At 40.4% G+C, this 9,662-nt stretch overlaps 1 pseudogene; it reads right to left on the minus strand.

The window, feature by feature from the left end:
- Positions 1-6,392: 6,392 nt before the first annotated feature.
- Positions 6,393-7,720, minus strand: LOC124973627 (polypeptide N-acetylgalactosaminyltransferase 13-like; annotated as a pseudogene).
- Between the last annotated feature and the right edge of the window lie 1,942 nt (positions 7,721-9,662).

Here is a 9,662-nt window from a genome sequence, read left to right on the forward strand (position 1 = left end):
ACCTTTATATAGAGGCCATATCAGAGCACATTCAGGCTTACATGGGCCTTTAGCTCAAGGAAATTCTACTGCAGACTCAGCTACTCGAGATCCTCATGTGTTTAACATTGTACAAAAATCAATTAATTTCCATAAAGATTTTCATGTCAATGTTACTATTCTCAAAATAAAATATAACATTACAAAAGAGCAAGCCAGAAATATAGTAAAACAGTGTCCTGCCTGTGTGCCTCATTTATCTGTTCCTCATTTTGGAGTCAATCCTAGAGGACTCCTTCCAAATCATCTATGGCAGATGGATGTCACCCATATCCCTGAATTTGGTACTTTAAGATTTGTACTTGTAACTGTAGATACCTACTCAGGATATATATTTGCTACCACCCATACAGGGGAAAAGACAAAAGATGTAATCAGTCATTGCCTTCAAGCCTTTGCTGCTATGGGAAGGCCAAAATCATTTAAAACAGATAATGGGCCTGCATATACTTCTTCTTCATTTCAACAGTTTTGCTCAAAGTTTAATATCTATCATTCTACAGGATTGCCCTACAATCCACAAGGACAAGCTATAGTGGAAAGGGCTAATCAAACATTTGAAAGTCTGCTTAACTAAACAAAAAGGGGGAATAGGGGCATTAGCCCCTCCCAAGAACAGACTTAACCTTGCTTTATTCATCCTCAACTTTTTAACTTTAGATGCTATGGGCTGTACTGTGGCTGATAGACATTTTAGTGAAAAGTCTGGTGGCCATTCACAAGCAATGTGGAAAGACATCTTGACTGGGTCCTGGAAAGGACCTGACCCAATATTAATTTGGGGGAGAGGATCTGTTTGTGTTTTTCCTCAGGACCAACAACAACCTATCTGTGTCCCAGGCGCTTGGTAAGAACTATCCATAAGAAAGAAATGGCACTGAAACACAAAATGATGGTGATGGTGGTAAGCCTGCTGTTGTTAGCTCTTCTTAAAACTTTTGGGGATATGGCACACAAATTTTCCCTCAATTATTTCCTAGTACAGAACTTCTAGGTATTCCTTACCTACCAGCTGGTTCCACTGTATAGTCACTTATTACTAGTCTAAACTTCAAGTTAAGAGGTAGTCTTTGCTTCCTCTGGTTAGCCACCTCAGAAACTGCCATAATACAGGGAGGCAATCTCTCTCTCATTCATTAAAGGTACAGTCTAAAGCAAACCTATATATAGGGAAGTAATACACCTGTTTATAGTTATACAGGGTGCGAGGCCAATTACTCTTCCTTTTATCAGGTTTTCCCCCCTACTCCCGTATGTGTCACATCTCCATTTGTGTTCATTCTGTCTAAGAGTTCTAAGTTTGATATTAACATTACTAATAACAATGATAATGATACTGAGTTCCTTAACTGTGTTATGTGTTAAGAGTGTTATGTGTCTAGTTGTTGGGATGCTTCAATATTTCCTCTGGCTGTGATTGCCGGGATTCCAAAATTCATTCCAGTCCCAGTGACCTTAATACATAGTGGAATTTCCTACCCGTGAAAGCAAAAAGAGATTTTGGTATCTCAACCATTATAGCCATCACTGTTGCTGCGGCGGTTGCTGCAGCTGCTGCCACTGCTGCTGGACTTGCCCTAGGAACTGCTATTCCTACTGCTCACCGCTCAACAATCTGTCACAAGCCACTGCCGAAGCATTGACAGCGCAGGAAAACATCAATGCACATCTCGCCATGGGAATCCTGATTCTAACCAAAGAGTGAACTTACTACAAGAACAAGTGGACATGTTGACTGTTACCACACAGATGGGCTGTCTAGTGCACACCCAAGCACTATGCATTACCCGATACCCTATTCTAATATTACTGCTGCTGCCAATCTGTCCAAACAGCTTGGTAGCATGCTTAATGGGACATGGACTAAAGAATTTACTAATTTAACTACCCTATTGAGAAATTCTATATTTGTGGTAAATAGTACTCAGGTCAAGGTCCCGGGTATGCCAGAAGCCATTAGTTTCTTACAGTCAGCGTTACAATTTGGTAACAATGGATGGGAAGTTTTGCTATGATGGGATTTTTGTTCTTGCTGTTATTATTGCTGCTCAGATATCTGTTGTCTCTAAGGAGTCATCAAAGACGGCAAGCCTTAGTGGTGCGGCAAGCCCTTATGGCCATGGACCAAGGCTCTGATCCTCAGATTGGCTCTCCCAATTACAGGACTGGTAGTCAATGATGGGTAAGCACAGGGTGGACTTTATACCAACCTAAGACAGGGATCAAAGCATGCCAACAGCTCTTTGACTCCCAATGACGGGTAAGGATAAAGTCTGACTCTGGCACCTAAGACAGGCACAGTCGCTGTCCTTTTCTTTTTATAACAAAAAGGGGGAGCTGTTGAGGGCCATCTTGGACAAGATGGTGCCTGGCAATGAGCCAAAGGGCACTGGGTACCAAAATAAGGAAGTACCCATAAGGTTGCTTCCTACTAGTTCCTTGGAGACTTATGACGTGTTGACACCAGGCTCTAGGATTGGCTATCTAATATCATGCCGCACGTGGACAGCTCGTGATCCATATAGTGCTATGCTGACATTCCTCTGCATGCTCTCCTGTGTGAGAGAAAGCTTTGCTATAATTGGCTGATAAGCTAGGAGCTTGGGGGAGGAGAGAGGGAGAGGGAAGAAGAAGGGAGATAGTGGCAGATCAAAGGAGGCAGAAAAACAGGGAGGACGCAATAAATCTGGTCAACTAAAGATTGGTGGTGTCTCCTTTCTCCGTGCCGATTCTGCTGGACGGAACACTTAACCACTTTAACACACACTTTTCAGTTCATTAGTTCGAGAAATATTTAAAGAGTGCTTAGTATGTGCTAAGAACTATCCCAGATAACGAGGCTACCCAGTGACCAAAACTGACAAGTACACTACCATTAAAATGAACTTACTGGGCTGGGGGTGCAGCTTAGTAATAGCACTTACCCTACATGGGTGAAGCCCTGAGGGTCTATCCCCCAGTGCAGCCAAAAACAAACAAGCAAAACCAAAAATTAAAAGGCAAATAAAAACATACTCTAGGGTGTATGATGGGAGTTGGGGACTGAGAGAGGTGGAAGGGCAGGCAGAAGGAACTAAATAACTTGTCAAAAGTACAGGGATAGGGTGGGCAGCAGGACCACCGTGTGCCTTACTGATGAGTTCATGTTTGAACAGAGATCTGAAGAGAGTAAGAGCTCTGTTCCAAGGGAACAATACATTAATGCAGGAACTTGCTTGGTAACTGGTTAGAGGAAGCTAAAAGTGAGATGTAAGAGATGAGAAAGAGTCAGATGTGTGTGTGTGTGTGAGAGAGAGGGTGTGTTCATGTGTGAGGAAGGGTGTGAGGGTCTGTGAAGAGGGCCATTGTCATGAGTACCTTGAAGCTTTCTGAGGAGAAATGAAAAATCATTGGAAGATTGGGTGCAGGGATATTTAAGAGAATCACTATGTCAATTACATTGAGAAAAGACTGAGGCAAGGAGTGGCAAAAGTGGGAAACCAAATTATAAGCATGTTGCAAATAAAACGTTTGGAATCAGTGCCCACAGTGAACCTGGTTGGAAAACATTGGTTTCTGGTTGTATTTCAAAGGTAGCATCAAATGAATATGATAATAGAAAAATGAGAAAGAGAGAAGCCAAAAGTAACCTTAGATTTCTCACCTGAACATCTAGAAGGTTGGAGTTGCATTAGTTCAGATGAGAAAGAACATGGAAGAGGGTTTTCTTGAAATAAGGGACACTTTGTAAATCCAATCATGGTTTTAATTTTCTATACTATGGGCAAATATTTTTGAAAGAAAAATTGAACATTTTTATTGCCTTCTGGTTTGGGATGTTTTATAATATTTTATGGTTTTTTATTTGTTAGGCACTATAATGGTATGTATTCAAACCATCTGAATAGTCTGAAAATTCTTCCCTAGCATGAAATTTGTGCAGGTTTAGATTTTCTTGTATTTTCACTGGGACAATAGTAAGCTTTCAATCATTTAAAGTGCCACTGAAATATTTCAAATTCAGTTTACATGAAGTAATTATATATTTTTAAAAAATTTATCATTAATATTTACTAGCTGACATATGCCTTTTGATTAGAAAATCAAAAAATAGAAGATAAATAAAAGAATATTTTTCAGTTACTCCTCTGAAAGGGCATTGCTATCCAAATTATATAAAGAACCCAAAAACTTTTTAAAAAATACCCTCAAATATCCTAATCAATAAATGGGCAAATGATCTAAACAGACTTTTCTCAAAAGAAGAAATGCAAATAGTCAACAATTATATGACAAAATTTAAACATCCTTAGTGATCAGGGAAATACATATCACAGCTACACTGAAATTTCATCTCACTCCAATTAGATTGTCAATCATAAAGGACACAAATCTCAGTCATTGCTAGCAAGGACTTGGAGAAAATGCAAAGTTATACATATCGTTGGTGGAACTGCAAATTAGTATGACCACCTTGGAAAGCTGTATGGAGATTCCTCAAATGACTAGGATCCTCCATATAATCTAGCTATCCACACTGTTCAACATTTAACCTAGAGAACTAAAATCAGCAAACTATTGTTATACATATATATCGATGTTAATAGTAGTGCAAGTAACAGCAGTCCAGTTACAGCCAAGCTGCCTGTCAATAGAGGAATAAATAAAGGAAATGTGGTATATAAAGAGAGTGGGGTTTTACTCAGGTATAAAGAAGAATGAAATTATGTCATTTGCTGGTAAATGGATGGACCTGGAGAACATCATGCTAAATGAAATAAGCATCAAATGTCAAGCATCAAATGTCTTCTAAGTGGAAGCTAAAGAAAAAAAGAGGGAGGAAATAAAAAGGAATTTTAAAAAAGAGATCTCATGAAAATAGAAGGGAGACTAATAGAGTAAAGGAAGTTCAAGGGGGGAGAGGAAAAATGGGGAAGTGCTGAGGAATGAAGTCTATCAAAGTGTGCTACATCCATGTCTGACTCTATCACAGTGAATCTGACTTATATGTGCAATTATGATGTCCTAATTACAATAATAATTATAGTAATAGTAGAAGGGAGATCAGTACAGTAGAGCAAGTGGTTCAGGAGAGTGGAGTGGGAAAGGGGACACACAGGGGAATGAGATTGATCTAATCATGTTATGTTCATGTGCAAATATCACATAGTGAGTCTCACTATTATAATTACAATGCCCTTCCCCCCAAAAAGAAAAAGGATTCTTAAGAGTTTAAGCTTTTAAATGTTAAGGAATAATGTTGTACAGGGGCATTTTAGTCAGGACAAGAAGAAAATGAAGGGAAAGAAGAGTAAGAAATGGGAAACGGGGTTGTTGTCAGGCCTCAGCTGATCTGAGAGGCCATGATCAATTTAAGGTAGTGATTCACTGCCTCTTGGGGGTCAGATCTGCCTTTCTAAATTTGTTGTCAACTACAGAGTCTATCCTCATAAGAAATGCCCTAACATTCAAACTTTTGCTTACAATTTTAGAAAATTCAGGGATTCCCAGAGACCTCCAAGTGTGCATGTCTACATATTTAGGAGTAAATCTGAAATGCTCCAGTTTGTAGATTCCTTCTCTAGAATTGAACCAATACAAAGTCAATAGTAGAAGAATGCTAACGATGAAAACCATTCGAGCTTTTACTAACCTTCAGAAAATGTCCATCTTTTCATTATAGAAGAGTGTAGGTGGAGGGGGCGGTTGCATGTAGCCAAAATGATGAACACTTTATATAAGAGCTTTTATTGTAGAGATGAGGGCCAAAAAAAATGGAATCTTCTGTTCCAGAAGACTAGTCTTCCATCCTCTGCCCCACTCCCTGTCCCCAATTATTTTGAGATGCTTAATACATTTATTATGAATAAAACATTGGTGTGAAGCAACTTTATGGGCACTTAAAATAATGTCAAATACAGAAACTTATTAGTAAAAAGAATCTCACTGAACAATTTTTCTTCCTTTTTGTCTACTGCTTATGTATTTTGAATACTAAGTGTTCTAAGATGAAGAACCTGTAAAACTTCCCTACTTACGACTCTATTCCTTGGGTCTTAGCTTGTGGTGAATGATATCTAGCAGTTTAATTAAAATAAAAGATTAATGAATGTATATTTTCATTTCTCTAGTGATGAAAATGTTAGATATGGTGGCATAGCATGAAGATTTTTTTTATTTTTTATTTTTACATACTGCAGTTTGATTCATTGTACACAAGTGGGGTACATCATTTCATTTCTATGGTTGTACATGATGTAGATTCACACCATTTGTGTAATCATACATGTACATAGGCCACTGATGTCTGTCTCACTCCACCATCTTTCATACCCCCACCCACTCCCCATCTCATTTCCCTCTACATCATCCAAAGTTCCTCCATTCTTCTCTTAACCCCCACAGCAATCCCCATTATGTATCATCATCCACTTATCAGGGAAAACTTTCAGCCTTTGGTTTTTTGGAATTGGCTTATTTCACTTAGCATGATATTCTCCAATTCCATCCACTTACCTGTAAATGCCATAATTTTATTCTTCTTTATGTAGAGTCTCTACATTGCCAAATTCTAACAGACATTTCAAGATTCTCTCCACCCTAGATATCCATTTCTGAATCATAAATTCCCATCTCTTTTACTATAAAAGCTAAAAGCTCTTATATAAAGTATTCATCATTTTGACTACATGCAACCACCCCTCCACCTACAGTCTTTTATAATGAAAAGACAATCATTTTCTGAAGGTTAGTAAAAGCTTGAATGGTTTTCATTGGTAGCATTCTTTCTACTATTGATTTTGTATTGGTTCAATTCTATCAACAGAAAATAGGTCACCAGCCATAGTAGGGGTCCTGAAAGGTAATGTTCTGTCTCCTTTCCTATCCATTTCTCTTTGGGGAACAAGATACCAGCAGAAATTTAATTTCCAGTTAAAACCCCTGTAGTCATATCTGACCCAGTCATGTATTCAAGGCCTCATCACTCATTGCATCAATGATGTGGCATACGACTGTTCCTGTTTTCCTTGATTCTTGCCATCAAGGGCTCCAGTCACCCTAAAGCACATTCACAGTGTGCATCCAGAAAAGTCACGACCTGCCCTTTTGAAGCAGCTGCTCCTGGAAGATTAGCTCCTATTAATCCCGAGTGTTGTTCTATCCTCATAATTTTTACTGTTACTTCTAAATTTTTCACATAACTCTCTAATGACAACTTGAGACAATTGCTTTCACTGGCATCATCTACCAAGATGACCTCAGAGAGCAGGTAGTGTGGGGAGTGATTTACAACACTAAACAGTTCTAGGGGTAGTGCTCCAAGCTTCATGATAAAGCACAATGACTACCCTTGCATCTGGAAGTTCTTCAGGATAGACTTTTGTCTTGCATCCTCCCATCTTACATATGGCAGACTTCTATTAAGGGCAGTCAAATCACAGACCATGAGGTTAAACTGATTGATTTTGAACAGTTCTTTCATTTTCTCCTGGTCATCCTTAGGAATCAGCACAGCCTTTCCCATTTCTCCTGGGCCTTCCTGGTTTCTTGAAATAACAGCCCTCAGTGCAGGCAACAGGGACCTCTCCTTCTTGTCATCACACTTATTATGTTCACTGAAGTACAGTAGAAAGAAGACATCCACAAGGACCCACATCTGTGAAGTGGCCAGAACCACCTTGCAGTAAACCAATCTCCTCATGTTTTTACTTGATTTCTAGTTAACACAAGATTGAAGGTAAATGCTCCTGTGATGAATCCAAGCCACAGAGGTAAACTCCAGGTTGAAAGCAGGATGCATCCCATGTATGTAGTGTTTAGAAATTTCAAAATGACTTGAAAACATTCATCCTCAAAATACCTCAACAAAAATGCATCTGCTATCGTGGCCAAGGATTACATGAAGAAAGAAAGGGCAGTCCACACCTTGATTCAGCCTCCCATCAAACCCTGAGAGGAAGCGATCAAGTGCGCAGGAATGCACTGCTTAACACGCCAACGCTAACCTGGATCCCACGCTGGCCCTAGAGAGTGCCGCTCTGTGTGCAGTCCCAGCTCCTGCCCGCGCTCTCTGCACACTTCTTCCCAATCAGAGCAGCCTTCTCTGGCCTCTGTCAGCCCCAGAGAGGCGCCCTCACAGCGCAGGAGCGGGCTGAGCACCGCCAGTGTGGGCGCCCAGGCTGAGGAGGCACGAAGACCCAGTGAGGAGTCCTAGCACATTGTGACCTCAGCAGAGCCACCCTGCCTCTCGCTTTGTTTTTAAATGAAATGCTTGTGTTTGAAGACTTGATTCTAATTGTTTTAAATCATAAAAGAGGCGATAAAACCTACTACTTTCTGATTAAAAACTCAATTCATGGGTTGGGGTATCGCTCAGTTGGTAGAGTGTTTGACTCAAAAGTACAAGGCCCTGGGTTTAATTCCCAGCACCACACACACACAAACTCAATTCATTAATTATAAGGTATTATGCACTTTAAACTCTTGATTAAATAAGTCAAAAGAACCAAGTTTCCTTTTCCCACTTTGGTGAATTAATCAAGTGATGGAAACAGCTTCATTTTCTTCACTTAGCATTTCAAATATAAACTGATAAAAAAAATTAGTCTGGGTTGGTTCCACAATCTAGTTATTGTGAATTGAGCTGCTATAGACATTGATGTGACTGTGTCACTGTAGCATGCTGATTTTAAGTCCTTTGGGTATAGGACAAGGAGTAGGATAGCTGGGTCAAATGGTGGTTCCATTCCAAGTTTTCTAAGGAATCTCCACATGGCTTTCCACAGTGGCTGCACTACAAATAGTGTGACTCCACTTCCTGTACAACCAGAGAAATTAAATTCGTACCCCATTCGTGTACAATGAATCAGCATTTTTAAAAAAAATAGTCTGCCTGTGCTACGAATATGTCCAAGCAGTCATTGGTATTTTCCTTTTATATAAAGAGTAATTATAAAGTATTCATAGCCACCTTTCTTGGCTTTCTCTCCTCCCTTCTTCCCTCCCTTTTTTCCCTTCCTTCCTTTCTTCCTTCCCCTCCCTCCCTCCCTCTTTCTCTTTCCCCCTCCTACTCCTCCTTTTTCTTCTCTCTCTCTCTCTCTCTCTCTCTCTCTCTCTCTCTCTCTCTCTCTCAGCTTACAGGTGAAATTTCATAGAGTCTAACTTCTTAATGTCCATACATTGCCATCTGGGGTTTTGACCAGGTGGTCCTGGTAGGTGGAGAGATGGATGGGATTGTGAGCTGTGGGGAAGGAGCTGGTGACAGGTGGAGCTGAACCAGACATCCCACGAGTCCCTGGACATCGCCTAGCCTGTTCCTCCACACAATCACATCAGTGATGACCATTAGTTATCATCTCTTCTAAACCCCTCTGTCCTGTGCGGTCTCACTCTTGCCTCACAATGCCTGTTCTCCTGCTTTGCCTCCTCCTTTCCCAGTTCTGCTTCTGCACCCGCCAGTTTACAGTGTTGAAGTGAACAAGTGCACTGGTAGTAGGTCAATTCAGTTCGAGAGCTCTTTTGAGGTCATCAGATCTGGGATGGGATGTGAGGTTCTCCAGGCCTTTGGGGTCAGGGGACTCTCTTTCCTTGGTCTGCTCTCTGGTTTGGCGCCCAGGAGAGCAGCATCAAGGGCCCTTACATGC

This window comes from Sciurus carolinensis, unplaced genomic scaffold, assembly GCF_902686445.1.
Source record: "Sciurus carolinensis unplaced genomic scaffold, mSciCar1.2, whole genome shotgun sequence".
NCBI lineage: Eukaryota > Metazoa > Chordata > Mammalia > Rodentia > Sciuridae > Sciurus > Sciurus carolinensis.